This window comes from Bufo bufo, chromosome 4 (assembly GCF_905171765.1).
Source record: "Bufo bufo chromosome 4, aBufBuf1.1, whole genome shotgun sequence".
NCBI classification, from domain to species: Eukaryota; Metazoa; Chordata; class Amphibia; order Anura; family Bufonidae; genus Bufo; species Bufo bufo.
Genome location: NC_053392.1, coordinates 56,016,505 through 56,034,014, shown reverse-complemented (window position 1 = coordinate 56,034,014; position 17,510 = coordinate 56,016,505). Strand labels below are relative to the sequence as shown.

The 17,510-nt window shown below is 49.0% G+C and overlaps 1 protein-coding gene across 2 annotated transcripts in view; it reads right to left on the bottom strand.

Moving 5' to 3' along the window:
* LOC120997259 (cytochrome P450 2C5-like) overlaps positions 1-17,510 on the bottom strand; it is a 77,352-nt gene that overhangs the window by 18,976 nt on the left and 40,866 nt on the right. The gene's annotated exons all lie outside the window — the stretch shown is intronic.

Genomic DNA, 17,510 nt, shown 5'->3' with positions numbered 1-17,510 from the left:
AAGGTCTCAGGTGTGAATGGGGAGCAGGTGTGTTAAATTTGATGTTATCGCTCTCACACTCTCTCATACTGGTCACTGGAAGCTCAACATGGCATCTTATGGCAAAGAACTCTCTGAGAATCTGAAAAAAAGAATTGTTGCTCTACATAAAGATGGCCAAACCCTAGGCTATAAGAAGATTGCTAACACCCTGAAACATAGCTGCAGCATGGTGGTCAAGACCATACAATGGTTAAGACAGCTTCAACTCAGAACAGGCCTTGCCATGGTTGACCAAAGAAGTTGAGTGCACATGCTCAGCATCATATCCAGAGGTCTTTTCAAAATAGACATGGTTGGGGGGTGGGGGTCAGCCTGTCAGTGCACAGACCAGACACCGCACACTGCATCAAATTGGTCTGCATGGCTGCCATCCCAGAAGGAAGCCTAATCTAAAGATGATGCGCAAGAAAGTCCGGAAACAGTTTGCTGAAGACAAGCAGAATAAGGACATGGATTACTGGAACCATGTTCTGTGGTCTGATGAGACCAAGATAAACTTATTTGGTTTAGATGGTTTTAAGTGTGTCTTGCCTACAGTTAAGCATGGTGGTGGGAGTATCATGGTTTGGGGCTGCATGAGTGCTGCCGGCTGTAGGGAGCTACAGCTCATTGAGGGAACCATGAATGCCAACATGTACTGTGACATGCTGAAGCAGAGAATGATCCCCTCCCTTTGGAAACTCGACCACAGGGAAGTATTCTAACATGATAATGACCCCAAACACACCTCCTAGACGACCACTGCCTTGCTAAAGAAACTGAGGGTAAAGGTGCTGGACTGGCCAAGCATGTTTCCAGACCTAAACCCTATTGAACCTGTTTGTGGCATCCTCAAACGGAAGGTGGAGGTGCGCAAGATGTCTAACATCCACCAGCTCTGTGATGCCATTATGGAGGAGTGGAAGAGGATTCCAGGGGCTACCTGTGAAGCTCTAGTGAACTCCATGCCCAAGAGAGTTAAGGTAGTGCTGGAAAATAATGGTGGCCACTTAAAATATTGACACTTTGGGCACAATTTGGCCATTTTCACTTAGGGGTGTACTCACATTTGATGCCAACGTATTAGACATTAATGGCTGTGTGTTGAGATATTTGGAGGGCACACCAAATGTACACTGTTATACAAGCTGTACACTGACTACTTTACATTGCATCAAAGTGTCATCTTCAGTGTTGTCTAGAGATGAGCAAATCAAAGTAAATAAATGGGCCATACAAAAAATACGGCGAAAAGCTGTTCCATGTGAAATGTGCTCAAAAGACAAGGGGGCACAGAAAAAGTTTAGTCTCCAGAAGCCTCAAAGCTTCTTTACTATAAGAACTGTGAATCTGTGGATTAGACTTCCTCAGGACGTGGTCACAGCAGGAACAGTGGACAGTTTCAAAAAGGGTTTAGACAAATTCTTAAAATTAAAAAACATAAATGCTTCTGAAAAAGTATAGAAATCTGAGTCTCATTTCCTTCTGAGATTCGAGTCCCCACCTATCCCTTGGTTGGACTTGATGGACGTTTGTCTTTTTTCAACCATATTAACTATGTAACTATGAAGTTAACGAAGTGGCATTTGATCCGAAATTCATGAAAAATTAGATTAGCACTGAATCCGAATTTCCTCATGCTTCGTGAGAACGAATCTCATTTTTTCCTAAAATAGCTACTGCACCTGTTTGGACATGGAGCAAGGAACTCTGGAAATTAGGGATCACCCACAATGCCATGCATGCAGCCAATAAGCAGCCAGCCAGCCCTGTGATGTCACAGCCCTATAAATAGCATCAGTCATCTAGGATTCAGCCATTTTCCAGTGTATTTAGTGCAGGGAGAGACTTCAGCAGGCGCTAGGGACAGTAGTAGAAAAGCCTTTAAAACTTTTATTTTGCTTTATAGAAGTTCAGGGAAAGGATAAGGAGGGATAATTCCACAGCATTTATGTAGAACAGGGTTCAGTAGGGGAGGTTACAACCTGGGTAATAGGAACAATCCTATTACACCTTGCTGCACTGACTGCGGATCCAAATTGCCATTATACAGCTCTGTAATTCCAGCAAACCGTTCTTGTTATTGGGGTGCAAGTGCTGTTTGATACAGCCAGTAACAGGGTTTATTACAAGGAAATAATTCTACGTCTTATTTGCCCTTGTGCTGTGCAGTTATATGTTCTAAAGCATTTTTTGGCTTGTATTAGCGGGAAAAAAAAAATATTATTTGCCGTTCAGCGGTGCAGTTATATGTTCTAAAGCCTTTTGTGGAGTGTATAAGTGAACAAAACAAAGGGCCTATTTGCCGTTCAGCAGTGCAGTTATATGTAGTGTTGATCGAGCACCAAAGTGCTCGGGTGCTCGAGTAGAACACTTTGGGATGCTCGGGTGCACTGTAGCACAATGGAAGTCAATGGGAGAACCTGAGCATTAAACCAGGCACCCTCTGCTCTGAAGAGGGGAGGGGGTCTGCTTCATAGGTCAGAAATTGATGAAAACACCACTGAAATGGTTCAGGAACAGCATGGGGAGGATGTCTGGATGCATCTTGGACTCCTAGGTTGCTGCTGGGAACGATATTGTCTGAGTAGTACGCCACTTTTACAGACTGACAATAATACGCGACAAACCGAAGATAAAATCAATTTTAGAGGAAAAATTGTTAGGAAACATTCTTTCCTGTATATTTACTTGTATATAAAATGCAAGTGCTGCCAAAAATTACAAGGAAGAGGCATATTCTGGCACAATTGTTCAGGGAGTGGGACTCCTACATTCATAAAGCCTATGCACTAAGTGAAAGGGCTTACAAAAATTACAAGGAACCGGCACTCCAATACACCCTTTATTATACATAAAGGACGTAATCATACACACCCTTGAAAAATTATGATTGATGGCCTGCTGCTGTCCCTCAAAAACATTAGAAGCCAGGGCCTGCTGGTGACCCTCTAAAACATTAGGGGCGAGGGCCTGCTGCTGATCTGACCATCTAAAAAATTAGGGGTGAGGGTCTGCTCGTGACCCTCTAAAACATTAGGGGTGAGGGCAGCCTAATAAGCATGTTGATATGATGGAGGAGGAGGATGATAAAAGTAAGATTGAACCATATACCCATTTTTGTGGTGGAAGGGGTGCATGGGAATACAGTGTATTCAATACACCATAAAAGCCATATTTAGAGTGCCTTTATGTTCTGCCGCTTTCCTCTGGTGGAAGTCAGGGGCAATCCAGGCCTTGTTCATTTTGATAAGAGTCAACCTGTCAGCATTTTCAGTTGACAGGCGGATGTGCTTATCAGTTATCATGCCCCCAGCAGCACTAAATACCCGCTCTGACAAAATGCTGGCAGCAGGGCAGGCCAGCACCTCCAAGGCGTAGAGCACCAGTTTGTGCCACGTGTCCAGCTTGGACAACCAGTAGTTGTAAGGTCTGCGGTCGTACTCCTTCACCATCTTCCAAAACTTTTCCCTCCTTGTGACACTAGGTCGCACATCAGGGTTAGGGTGCTGGTTGGGTGTCATAAAACTGTCCCAGGCATTGGAGAGTGTTGCCCTGCCTCTGTTGGAACTGCTGGGCCTTCCCCCATTTCCACCACTTCCACATGCAAAGCATCCGCCTTCATTGTGAGCAGTGAGCATTTCATTACACACAGGAGTGGGATGATTATGCTGATTATCACCGCTCACCATCTGTGTTGATTCCTCAAAGTTGCGTAAAACCTCACAGAAGTCAGACATCCATGCCCACTCGTAGCTTGTGAAGAGCGGAAGCTGACTGGAAAGGCGACGACCATGTTGCAGCTGGTATTCCACTACTGCCCTCTGCTGCTCACAAAGCCTGGCCAACATGTAGAACGTGGAGTTCCAGCGCGTGCTCATATCGCACAAAAGTCGCTGATCCGGCACTTGCAAGCGCTGCTGCAGCGTTGCCAGACCGGCGACAGCTGTAGATGACTTTCGTAAATGGGCACACACACGGTGCTCCTTCAACAGTAGCTCAGGCAAATTGGGGTAGGTTTTGAGAAACCGCTGAACCACTAAGTTGAACACGTGGGCTAGGCATAGTATGTGTGTGAGCTTGCCGAGCTCCAAAGCCGCCACCAAGTTACAGCCATTGTCAGACACAACCATGCCTGGTTGTAGGTTGAGTGGCGAGAGCCACAGCTCAGTCTGGTCCCTAATACCCTGCCACATCTCTGCAGTGGTGTGCTGTTTGTCACGTAAGCAAATTTGTTTCAGCACGGCCTGTTGTCGCTTCCCCACTGCAGTGCTACACTGCTTCCAGCTACTGACTGATAGCTGACTGTCCATGTGTCAGTCGCTAAGTGGACCTTCCCAATAACTGCATTGGTCAGGGCACGGGTGATGTTACAGGACACATGCTGGTGTAAGGCGGGGATGGCACACCGGGAAAAATAGTGGCTGCTGAAAGCCTCAGTGTCCACAAGCCTAAATGGCAACATTTCCAAGGCTAGCAATTTGGAAAGGTGCGCATTTAGTGCTATGGTCTGTGGGTGGGTGGCTGGGTATATGCGCTTTCGTTCAAAGGCCTGGGGTATGGACATCTGTACGCTGCACTGGGACACAGAAGTGGATGTGATAGCTGACGGTGCATGCAAAGGTCCAGGTGCAGGGCGGGAGGCATCCGGGCCTGCGTCTTGGACAGGGGATTGGCCAGCACGTGACACAGGGGTAGAGGAGGCAGTGGTGTGACCTGCAGATACTGGTTGTGGACCCAGGCGTTTGGCCCACCTATTAGGGTGCTTTGATGCCATGTGGCAGATCATGCTGGTGGTGGTGAGGATGCTAGTGTTCACGCCCCTGCTCATTTTGGTGCGGCACAGGTTGCAAATGACAATTCTTTTATCGTCCGTACTTTCCTCAAAAAAGCGCCAGACTGCGAAACACCTACCCCTTGGCAAGGGAGATTGCTGCAAGGGGGTGCTCCGGGGAACAGTTGTGGGCCTGTTTGGTGTGGCCTGCCTTCTCCCTTTTGCCACCCCACTGCCTCTTCCGGCCTGTTGCGGTGCTGCGGATCCCTCCCCCTCTGTACTGTTGTCCTCGGTCGGCTTGCCACCTTCCCAGGTTGGGTCAGTGATTTCATCGTCCACTGCCTTCTCTTCCACTTCCTCACTTTGGTCATCCTCCTGACTTGTTAACCTAACAGAAACCTCACTTATTGACAACAGTGTCTCATCCTCATCATGAACCTCTTGAGACACTAATTGCCATTGACTTATTGGCAACTGTGTCTCATCATCATTATCCACCTCGTGAAACACTAATTGCCGTTCCCCACCGTGATCTTTTTCTGACTGTGGATGCTCAAGAGTTTGGGAATCAGTCCACAAGATATCCTCAGGTCTCTCTTCAAGTGGGCTTGGCAAGAGGGCCAAATCAAGGAATGGCGACGAAAAGAGCTCTTTGGAATATCTGAGTTTGGGATCACTTGTTTGCCAAGACTCTCCATGGTGGGAGGATGGAGGATCAGGGTGAGGATTCTGTTGACCATACTCTTGGCTACTGACACTGGACTTTGTGGAAGACAGGGTGGTGCTTAACCAACTAGAAGCATTACCTGCTGCAATTCAACTGACCACCTGGTCGCATTGGTGTGACTTTGAGAGTGGTGTCCTGCGCCGCCCTGCAAACTGGGACATGAAGCTAGGTATCATGTTTCTTGTGCTCTGGCAGCAGGCACAGTTTCACCGTGCCCAGGGCCATGGCCTCTGCGTGCACCATCAGCAGCACAGCCACTTCCCCATCCGTTGCTGCTCTCCTTGTGCATATTAAATGGTATATATGCTTGCAAGTATGTCACATGTACAGTAGCCCAGGTTTTGTAAGTGTATGCTGTGAAAAGTGTGCGCTTCAAAAAAATAAAATTGAATTTTTCAATAGATGGTGTCCTTTTCTAACAGTTGGGAGTGGGTAATTTGCATGCCCCCCGCTTGCCTTCCTTGGATGTGGTAGCCGTTTCTCAGGCTCCCTCTCCGGAATCAAACACTGATTCCCTGTTACCTGTGGTCACCATGTAAGGCACATAAAAGAACATTGAAAGTTGTTAGGGCAGACATCCAAATGGATCATCGACATCACAGGGACGTGCGATCAGGCAGAAGTCACCTAGAGTCAACAAAGCAGCAGCAGGCCCTCGCCCATATTGTTTGCGATGGTCAGCTCACCTGCAGGCCCTCAACCATAAGAGTCTGGTCAACAAAATCCTCACCGCCGGGGGTCTCGTAACTAATTAGCACGGAGGAGTCTCGTTGGTTATCGGAATTAACCAGACAAATCGCTCCACCAACTCAGAATGGCCATGTACCACCACCCACAGAATCGAGAAAGAGCTATCAATCTGTCCATCCTTTCCGTGTCCGGGCCGGGTGAGGTTTGCCGTGTTGAGTCAAATTAAGCCGCAGGCTCCACTCCTGGTGGTGCCCTTCCGAGAAAAAAACCTCCCAGGCTGTGAGCTGTGCGCTGCGATTGGCCAGCGCTGCAGCCTAGGAGAAGGAGACGCCCACAGGACAAGGGAAGACCCGCCTACTATAACTTAAGGAGCAAAGGTACCGGAGCCTATAACGGGAGAACGGAGCGGCGCCCGGGGATAATAGTAAGTGCAGTGAGATCCCCGGGCGCCGCTCTATATGGCAGCATACTCAGTTCACATAGTTTATACAAGTGAAAGGTCCTCTTTAAGTTTCAGGTTTGCAACCATATTCTCCCTGGAACCCAAAGACTTTGGTTTCCCGGAAGCTGCTCTGCGGGTCATGGGAATAACACCGCCGGATCGCCTGTCGGATCGTCTTTGAACCTCCGACTCTCATTGTTGATTTATGAAAACATTCTTGGCAAATGCTTTCACTGTGGTTCATCTTGCGCCGGTCCACGAATTTCACCTCTAGTGGCGCAATACGGATGCCAACGGCCATCCCTTTTAATCATGGCCCCGGTTCTGAAAATCAACAATATTTTTGGCAGCACTTGCACTTTATATACAAGTAAATATACAGAAAAGAATGTTCCCTAACATATTTTCTTCTAAAATCGATTTCATCTTCGGTTTTGTGCATATTATTGTCAGTCTGTAAAAGTGGCGTACTACTCGGACAACATCATTCTCAGCAGCGACCTGGGAGTCCAAGATGCATCCAGACATTCTCCCCATGCTGTTCCCCAACCATTTTGTTGGTGTTTTCATCAATTTCTGACATTTTCCTATGTACCAGGCACCCTCCCCTCTTCAAAGAAAGGGGTGCCTGGTTTAATGCTCGGGTTCTCCCATTGACTTCCATTATACTCGGGTGCTAGGTCGAGACCCGAACATCTCAATGTGTTCGGCCCGAGCCCCCGAGCACTACGGTGCTCAATCAACACTAATATTTATGATGCGCAAACGTTATACAGGAGTTGTAGCGCTGGTAATGTCGCTGTCACCATGGGGCAGGCGCATGGGGATCGCAGACCCATTCTCTTGAATGGGTCCGCGATCCTTCCATTCCGCATAAAGATAGAGCAAGTTCTATCTTTTTGCGGTGCGGAAGCACGGAACGGAACCGCAGAAAGCACTCCGTAGTGTTTCCGTACTGTTCCATTCCGTTCTTCTGTTCCGCATCTCCGGATTTGCAGACCCATTGAAATGAATAGGGCCGCATCCGTGATGTGGAATGGCCACGGTATGGTGCCCGTGTATTGCGGATCCGCAAATGCGGTCCTCAATACTGCAACGGGCATCACACGTGTCATGAGGTGCTATATAGCACCCAATGACGCATCTCGGCCAGCCAATCACTGTAATGCCAGTAAACAACATGGCTATGGCATTACAGTGAGTGGCAGCACTTCCCTGCATGTTTATTGGCTGACAAACGTACGGGGAGGAGACTCAAGCATCGCGCTCGAGTACACGCGGTGTTCGGCCGAAACGCCGCGACGTGCAGAGCATCGCAATGTATTAGCGTGTTCTAGTGGCAAAAAAATATATATTATTTTCCGTTCAGGAGTGTAGTTATATGTTCTAAAGCCTTTTGTGGCGTGTATAAGTGGAAAAAAAGGGCCTATTTGCCGTTTACCGGTGCAGTTATATGTTCTAAAGCCCTTTTTGATGTGTATTAGTGGCAAAAAAATATATATTATTTGCCGTTTAGCGGTGCAGTTATATGTTCTAAAGCCCTTTTTGACGTGTATTAGTGGCAAAAAATATATATATTATTTGCTGTTCAGCCATGCAGTTATATGTTCTAAACCACTGTTTTGCGTGTATTAGTGGTACAAAAAAAATCATTTGCCGTTGTGAGGTGAAGTGAAAAAATTACAGCCCTTTTTGGCATGTATTAGTGGGAAAATAATATATTTTTGCCGTTCAGTGGTGCAGTTATATGTTCTAAAGCCATTTGTGGAGTGTATAAGTGGAAAAAAGTAAGGGCCTATTTGCAGTTCAGCGGTGCAGTTATATGTTCTAAATCCCTTTTTGGCGTGTATTAGTGGAAAAAATATATATAATATTTGCTGTTCAGCAGTGCAGTTATATGTTCTGAAGTACTGTTTTGTGCGCATTACTGGTATTTGCCGTTGTGTGGTGAAGTGAGAAAACTACCGCCCTTTTTGGCATGTATTAGTGGCACAAAAAAAAGTATTTGCCGTTGTGTGGTAAAGTGAGAAAATTACAGCCCTTTTTGGCATGTATTAGTGGCAAAAAATATATTTATTTGCCGCTCAGTCGTGCTGGTATATGTCCTAAAGCCCTTTTTGGCATGTATTAGTGGCAATATATATATATATATATTTGCCGTTCATCCGTGCAGTTATATGTTCTAAAGCCTTTTGTGGCGTGTATAAGTAGCAAAAAATAAGGGCCAATTTGACGTGCAGCGGTGCAAGTTACTGTATATTTTCTAAATCCCTTTTTGGCATGTATTAGTGGGAAAAAAAGGGTTTATTAGCTGTTGTGTGGTGAAATGAGAAATTTACAGACTTTTTTGGGGTGTTTTAATTTTCTTTTTATTTATTTCATCCAACAGTATGTCAGACAGAGAAGTGCCAGACCATGCACAGGGGAGTGGCAGAGGCCTAAATGTTTCTGGCACAGGCACAGGTCGCAGCAGAGTAAGGGGGCGTGGCATCAGGAGTCGCAGAGAGAGGCCTGAGCTCCCGGTGTCATCTATCGGTCATGTCTTGACCAGCAACCCAGCAGTTCTTGAATGGTTGACTCGGTCATCCACTTAGTCACAAGTGACATCAGACACCCCCAGCCAAGAGTTGGTGGGTTCGTCAGACACAATCCTTAGTTGGCATGCGCCGGTAGAAGGCCCTGTGCCCTAACCTGTCCTCAACCTGCCTCTATCCTTTCTGTTCCTTCAGCCAGAGTAGTATTATATGCTGTGGGCTCCGATCCACTATACAGCGAGGACGAGCTACTATAGGACAGTCAGCAGCTACTGGGCAGCCAAGATGTGGAGGAGACAACTGCAGCTTCCTCCAGTAGACAGGCAAGTAGTCATGAGGAGAGTGGAGTGGGAGCTGGTGTTGCGAGTGGTCAGGCTCCTGATCCAGAGATCATTGAGGGAGACATCAGTGACTCACAGACGGTACTCAATGATGATAATGTAGCTGATCGCACTTGGGAGCCGGGTGAATTAGAGGCTTTATCATTATCAGGAGAAGAGGGTTGCAGCTTGCCTGTGAGGCCGCGGTGGAGCCAGAAAGTCCCTAGCGTTGGCCGGGAGTCAGCAGGGTGGCAGCAGTGGGAGGTCGAGAGCCAAAAGTGCCAGAGGTAGACCACCCGCTTCGCAGTAGCCTACTTGCCATGAAAGTAGTGGTGCAGGGGTTCACGGAAGCAGCGGCGGTAGCAATCAGTCAGTGCAGAGTGTTGAGTGTAAAATCACCTACTCGGCAGTGTGGCAGTTTTTTTGTTAAGCCGCCAGAGGAGGTGAACATGGCCATTTGTAGAATCTGTGGGCAGAAGGTGAAGCGTGGCAGGGTGCCAATGTTGGCACTATAGCCCTGCGTCAACATATGCAGTGTCACCATAAAGTGGCCTGGGAGAACCGTGGCTCCGATGTGGTGGTCCAGCCTGCCGCAGCAACCGCTGCCTCACCCAGTGGCAGGAACCCAATTTCAGGCAGTCAAGGCTCCACCACCTCAGCCGAAGGGAGCTGTCTGTCCCCATCATCTGCTGGTCCTGATGCTCTTGCTACTCCTCCTACTTCTCATCAGTCATTATGTAAGCTATCGATCACAGAAGCGATTGCCAAGAGACAACAGTATGCGTGCACTCATCCAACAGCGCAGAAGCAGAACGTGCTCCTGGCCAAGTTGCTGGTGCTACAGTCCCTCCCTTTCCAAGTGGTGGACTCTTCACCTTTCAGAGAACTGAGGGCTTGTGCCGAGCTGAGGTAGAAAGTCCCAAGCCGTCATTTCTTTGCCAAAAAGGCAGTACCAGCCCTGCATACGTATGTAGAACAGAAGGTGGGCCAGTCCTTCAACCTGTCGGTGTCTGCAAAAGTGCACGGCAGCACCGACATGTGGAGCTATAACTATGGTCAGGGACAATACATGTCCTGTACGGCCCACTGGGTGAATGTGGTTCCTACACAGCTAGACTAGCAACTTGGCCAGGTGACACCACTTCCGCCTCCACGTTCTCACACAGTTGGTCCTGCGACAATGTCCGCCTCTGCCTCATAATCCTCCACCATGTCCTCAGCCTCCACTGCAGGGACAATTCACAGTGTCCCTCCAGCATACCACATGTGCAGGGAATGGCGGTGTCATGCTGTTCTGCAAGTCGTTTGCTTGGGCAAATAGAGTTACACAGGGGAGGAACTGCTCCATGTCCTTCATCAAGAAATCTAATTCTGGCTGACCGATAACGGGAAGAACATGTTGTCAGCTCTGCGTCAAGGAGGCCTAAGCCATGTGCCCTGCATGGCACATGTGTTCAATCTGGTTGTCAAGCGTTTCCAGAAGTCCTCCACCCATCTGCAAGACATTCTAAAAATGGCCAGGAAACTTTGCATGCACTGCAGATACTCGTACACCGCAAAGCAAACCCTCCTTGAGCTGCAGCGGCAGAACGGCATCCCCCAACATAGGCTGATATGCAACGTTTCCACACTCTGGAATTCCACCCTCCATATGATGGACCGACTGTACGAACAGAAAAAAGGCCATAAACAATTTCTTCATGATCCAATCGGACAGGAGTACTCCCCTGTGTAACTTCGATGTCAGCCAGTGGCAGATCATGAGTGACACCTGCCGTTTGCTCAGGCCCTTTGAGGAGGTCACCTTATTTGTCAGTCGCCAGGACTACGGGATGAACAACGTCATTCCAATGAATTATGTCCTGGAACAAATGCTGGTAAATCTGTCTGGTCAAGGGACTGGAGACGTGGCGCCTAGATCTCATGGCCACATGAGCCCTGTGGGGGCTGAACTGGAGGAGGAGGACATTTAAGCACAAGCAATGTGTAGCAAAATGGTTGACTTTTCTACACAGATTACAGGAGAGAAGGAGGAGGAGGAGCAGCCATAGGAGCTACACGGTGATGAGGAAGAGGAGGCAGAGGAACCAGACACACCGTGGCAGTATGCAGTGGAGATGGAGGCAGGGAGTCCCTCTGAGTCACTTGCACAAATGGCCTGATGCATGCTCACTTGCTTAGGCAAAATTGTCACCATTCTGCAGATGGATGACTTTTGGCTCTCCACCTTGTTGGACCCTCGCTACCAGTCCAAATTGTGGGCCTTTTTTACACCTGCTGAGAGGGAAGACAAACTGAACTACTATAGAGATGTCCTATGTAGCCAGTTGGCCACTACCTATCTGCCCGATCGTCCATCCTCTAGCAGGTCTGACCAGGGTGGCCCTCCGTGACAAGATTCCTCTGCCATGGCTGCTGTGGCAGGGTGGGAGCAGTTCCAGTTCCATCAGCAGCAACTTGAGTCTAGAGTCGTTGATGAGCAGCTTTCTTCACACCGACTAGTGAAGAAACTACTCACCAGCAGCAAATAGACCTGGAGCACAACCTGGACTAGCAGGTGGTGGCATACTTGGACAGCACCCTGCCACCCCACATTGAAGATCCGCTGGACTACTGGGCAGCCAAACTAGATTTGTGGCCACAACTGGCAGAGTTTGCCCTGGAGAATAGCTGTCCTTCCCGGCCAGTAGTGTGGCATCAGAGTGGGTGTTTAGTGCGGCGGGGGGGGGGGCATAGTTACCCCAAGAAGAACTCGTCTTTCCACCCAAAATGTGGAAAGACTGACCTTTGTCAAGATGAATCAGGCGTGGATCAGCCAGGATTTCCACCCACCAATGCCTGATACATCAGACTAGATCATCCATGGTGCCACACCAACAATTTGACAAAGAGACTGGTTTCTTCTGGCTACCTGCTTCAGCTACTATTCTGATGCTGCAACCCACCTGATGGCACACATCTGTTTCCAAATGCTCTTATTTCACCCACCATCTTCAGCTGGTACTGGTATTGCCACCCACCTCTCCACTCTGTCACCAGGTCACTCTGTGGTCTCCTTATAATGCTGCGACCTCCACACTATGTAACCTTGCCACTCTGTAGTCTCCTGATGCTGCTGCCACCTCCACATTGTCACCTTGCCACTCTGTGGTCTCCTTATGCTGCTGTAACTTCCACACTGTCATTGTGCCACTCTGTTGCCTTCTCCGGATGCTGCTGCTGCCACCTCCACACTGTAATTGCGTTACTCTGTGGCCTCCTCATGCTGCTTCCACCTCACCACTATGTCAATATGCCACTCTGTGGACTTCTCATGCTGTTCCCACCCTCCCCACTTCATGACTGGGCCACTATTTTGCCTTTCGGCCTGGCTGACATCATCATTTTTTTGACCCTTCTGCTGATCTGTCAGAATGAAGGAAAAATGAGACGCACAACAGATCCTGTCTGTGAGCAGCTGTAAGGCCTATGTGGCCCCATCAGAATTGGCTTGTGATTTGGTAGCCAAAAGCAGGAGTGGGTACAAAACACAGAGGACATGCAAATATTCAATTTACGTGTCATCTCTGTTTTGGATCAACTCCTATTTTTTGGGCTTTAGCAATACTGATTGATTACTGACCAAATGCTGACCGAGTGAAGGTGACAAAGTGTGGAGGTGGGTGGCAATACCAGTACCAGCTGAAGATGATGGGTGAAAGAAGGAGCACTTGGCATCAGATGTGTGGCATCAGGCGGGTGACAGCATCAGAATAGTAGCTGAGGCAGGTAGCCAGAAGAAACCGGTCTCTTTTGTCAAAATGTTGGTGTGGCCCATGGATTATCTAGACCAGGGGTGCACAACCTTTTCTGTTTGGGGGCCACGTTGTGAGCCTGAACCAATTCCAAGGGCCGAAAATAAAACTTAAAGGGGTATTACCAACTGAAATACTATTTTTATGGCATATTGAACATATAGTATATATCATAAATGTCTGGTTACACTTCTAGTACTCCCATCTCATGGGAAAATACATGAAAGATACATGTGAGCAGCCACAAGACATAGATATACATATCTGTTACCAGATAGTTGGGGGCCGCACAGAATGGTATCAAGGGCCGAATGTGGCCCCCGGGCTGCAGGTTGTGCATTCCTGATCTAGACTGATGCATTAGCCATTGGTGGGTGGAAATCCTGGCTGATCTATGCCTGATTCATCTTGACAAAGGTCAGTCTCTCCACATTTTGGGTGGACAGGCGAGTTCTTCTTGGGGTAACTATGGACCCCGCTGCACTAAACACCCGCTCTGATGCCACACTACTGGCTGGGCAGGACAGCTTTTCCAGGGCAAACTCAGCCAGTGGCGGCCACATATCCAGTTTGGCTGCCCAGTAGTCCAGCCGATCTTCAATGACAGCTGGCAGAGTGCACTCCAAGTATGCCACCACCTGCTGGTTTAGGTTCTGCTCCAGGTCTAGATGCTTCTGCTGGTAAGTAGTTTCTATACTAGGCGGGTGAAGAAAGCTGCTCATCAGCCACTGTAGACTCAGGCTGCTGTTGATGGAGCTGGTACTACTCCTGCCACCCAACCCCTCCCCAGCAGCCATGGCAGTGGAACGTGAGCGCAGGCGGTCAGACCTGCGAGAGGATGGACGATGGTGCAGATAGGCAGCAGCCAACTGACTACATAGGATGTCTCTATAGTAGTTCAGTTTGTCCTCCGTCTCAACGGGTGTAAAAAAAGCCCTCATTTTGGCCGGTAGTGAGGGTCCAACAAGGTGGAGAGCCAGAAGTCATCCCTCTGCCGAATGGTGACAATTCGGCTGTCACTATGCAAGCAAGAGAGCAGGCATTGGGCCATTTGCGCAAGTGACTCGGAGGGACTCCCTGCCTCCATCTCCCCTGCATACTGCCACAGTGTATCTGGGTCCTCTGCCTCGTTTTCCATATCGCCCTGTAGCTCCTCTGGCTGATCCTGCTCCTCCTCTCCTTTCACCTGTGTAGAAAAACCACCCATTTCGCTACACAATGCTTGTGCTTCAATGTCCTCCTCCTCCTTCAGTTCAACCCCCACAGGGCTCATATGGCCGTGAGATCTAGTAGGCACCACATCTCCAGTCCCCTGACAGCCAGATTTACCAGCATCTGTTCCAGGACATGAAGCAGTGGAATGACGTTGTTTATCCTGTAGTCCTGGCGAATGACAAATAATGTGGCCTTCTCAAAGGGCCTGAGCAAACAGCAGGTGTTTAACATCGAAGTTAAACAGAGGAGTACTCCTGTCCCCTTGGATCATTAAGAAATCGTTTATGGTCTCTGTTTGTACAGTCAGTCCAACATATAGAGGGTGGAATTCCAACGGGTGGAAACGTCGTATATCAACCTATGATGGGGGACGCCGTTCTCCAGCTGCAGCTCAAGGAGAGTGTTTTTTGAGGTGTACGAGTGGCTGAAGTGCATGCAAAGTTTCCTGGCCATTTTTAGGATGTCTTGCAGATGGGTGGAAGACTTCAGGAACTGCTTGACAACCAAATTGAACACATGTGTCATGCAGGGCGCAGGGCTCAGCCCTCCTCGACGCAGAGTTGATACCATGTTCTTCCCGTTGTCGGTCAACATGGTTCCAATTTTGAGTTGTGTCAGAGAAAGCCAGGATTTGATTTCTTGATGAAGGACACAGAGCAGTTCCTCCCCTGTGGGACTCCGTTCACCCAAGCAAATGAGGTGCATAACATTGTGACACCGCCGTGCCCTGCACATGTGGTATGCTGGAGGGGCACTGTGAATTGTCCCTGCAGTGGAGGCTGAGGACACAGTGGAGGATGAGGAGGCAGAGGCGGACATTTTAGCAAGACCAACAGCATGAGAACATGGAGGCGGAAGTGGCATCACCTGGCCAAGTTGCTGGTGTGGCTGTGCAGGAACCACATTCACCCAGTGGGCCGTAAAGGACATGTATTGTCCCTGACCGTAGTTACAGCTCCAAAAGTCGGCGCTGCCATGCACTTTGGCAGACACAGACAGGCTCAAGGTCTGGCCCACCTTATGTTCTACATGTGTGTGCAGGGCTGGTACTGCCTTTTTGGCAAAGAAATGATGGCTTGGGAATTTCCATCTCGGCTCGGCACAAGCCATCAGTTCTCTGAAAGGTGCAGAGTCCACCACTTGGAAAGGTAGGGACTGCAGCACCAGCAACTTGGACAGGATCACGTTTAGCTTCTGCGCCTGTGCCGTTGGATAAGTGCACACATACTGTTGTCTCTTGGCAACCGCTTTGGTAATTAATTGCTGACGGAATGACTGATGAGGAGTAGGAGGAGCAGGAACATCGGAACCAGAAGATGATGGGAAGGACAGACAGCTCCCTTCGGCTGAGGTGGTGGAGCCTTGACTGCCTGAAACCAGGTGCTTGCCACTGGGTGAAGCAACGGTTGCTGCGGCAGGCTGGACCACCACATCGGAGCCACGGTTCTCCCAGGCCACTTTATGGTGACGCTGCATATTTTGACGCAGGGCCGTAGTGCCAACATGGCACCACCCTGGCCACGCTTCACCTTCTGCCCACAGATTTAACATATGGCCATGTTCACCTCCTCCGGCAGCTTAACAAAAAACTGCCACACTGCCGAGTAGGTGATTTTACCCCCAACACTACGCACTGACTGACTGCTACCCCTGCTGCCTCCGTGAACCTGTGCACTGCTACTACCCGGGCATGTAGGCTCCTGCAAAGTGGGTGGTCTATCCCGGCCATTTTTGGCTCCCGACTTCCCACTGCTGCCACCCTGCTGACTCCCGGCCACGCTACCGACTTGCTGACTCTACCGCGGCCTCAAAAGACTTTAGAACAGATAACTGCATTGCTGACCAGCAAATATATTTTTTCTTTTTCCACTAATACACGCCACAAAAGACTTTAGAACAGATAACTGCACCGCTGAACGGCAAATATATTTTACTTTTGGCACTAATACACCACAAATAGGGCTGTAATTTTCGCACTTCACCACACAACAGCTAATAAGCCCTTTTTTCCCACTAATACAAGCCAAAAAATGGTTTAGAACATATAACTGCATCATACAAAGGCAAATAAGAGGTAGAAATATTTCCTTGTAGTAAACCCTGTTAATGCCTTGTAACGGTCGCGTACACACACACACAGGGGGGAGGGAAGTGACCACTGCGCTCCACCCTTACCCCTGGCCCTGCCTACTTGCCTCGCGAGTCCTAATGACAGGGGACAACTGGACGGCAATCCCTAACTTGGAGTAAGTGCAGGGATGACAGACAGACAAACAACAGGACGTGAACGGACCGAGTCAATACCAGGAAAGCTGCAAAGTACAAATGGAGCAAGCAGAGAATTGTCAGGAGAAGCCGGGGTCATAAATACCAGGAGAGCAGAGAAGTACAAGAGGAGTCCTAAGAGAGTAGTCAGGTGGGAGCCGAGGTCACAATACCAGGACGGATGCGCAGTACAGGAGGATCAGGCAAAAGGATGGTCAAGGAACAGGATCAGGTAAGTATTCAGCAGTCCAACAAATACCAGGAACCTAGAAATTAACAGGCAACCTGTAGCCAGCAGGCTTCCTGTATTTATAGTGAGGAGTGAGGGTCATGTGACGTGGCCAGCGTCACATGACCGACAGACCAACCAGTCGAGCACCGAGTGATCAGCTCGGCGCTCAAGGCAGACTTAGGAGCAAGGAGCCACCCAGCTAGTAAAGCCGCCCTGGGAATGAGGTCAAACACAGAACCTCACTCCAAAAGCTAAGCAACAGTTCTGCGGGCAATGGGGGACCGAGTGCACCTTGGGAACCCCGTGACAGTACCCCCCCTTTTACGAGGGGCCACCGGACCTAAGACTTCAGGCGATGGCTTTTCAGGGTGTTCTAAATGAAATTTACGAACAAGTCTAGGAGCACGAACCTCCCTGGCAGGTACCCAAGATCTCTCTTCAGGTCCATACCCCTTCCAGTGAATCAGGTACTGCAAGGAATTACGCACCTTCCTGA